This window comes from Elephantulus edwardii, unplaced genomic scaffold (genome assembly GCF_000299155.1).
Source record: "Elephantulus edwardii isolate Elephantulus edwardi_28Jun2011 unplaced genomic scaffold, EleEdw1.0 scaffold00122, whole genome shotgun sequence".
In the NCBI taxonomy this organism is placed as follows: Eukaryota; Metazoa; Chordata; class Mammalia; order Macroscelidea; family Macroscelididae; genus Elephantulus; species Elephantulus edwardii.
This window is the reverse complement of record NW_006399872.1, coordinates 425,463-426,133: the sequence shown is the minus strand read 5'-3', so window position 1 is coordinate 426,133 and position 671 is coordinate 425,463.

Genomic DNA, 671 nt, shown 5'->3' with positions numbered 1-671 from the left:
ATGGAGTGAGGTATGGATCTTGCTTGAGTCTTCTGCAGATATTTTTCCAATTTTGCCAGCACCATTTGTTAAAAAGGCTGTTGTTTGCTGTGGCACTTTTTAAGATTAGAATTAAAATTGATAGAGAACCATTTCTGCTTCAAGAATAGATATACTCAAGGGGGGAAAAAAGTAACATAAGGCTTGCTTCTTGTTAGGAATATTACGATTGCATATTGTAAGAAGAACATAGAGAAAGAGATAATTTTGGAAGTCACCTTTGGAAATATAAACTATTTTAACTTTTTAATTAAATCTAAGATTCCAGATATGATAAAATTTACCATTATTTATGTGCCACTAAAACAAAAAAGTTATTAATTTAATTTTAGATTAAATTATTTAGATTAATTATTAAGCAAGGGGCTTCAATTGTTCAGTTATTCAAATAAGAATAACATAAACAGAAGCAATCAGAATCAAATTTAGGCATATCTTTGACTAATAGTCCAAAAGAAATTAAGATGTTTAAAATATTTTTTCTTACAACACTTATGTTGTTGTTATGTGCCATCGAGTCGCTTGCGACTCATAGCGACCCTATGTACAACAGCCCTAAACCCTACTCTATCCTGTGCCATTCGCATTGCCTCTCACACACCCATCCCAATTACCCCAGTCACCAAATCAAT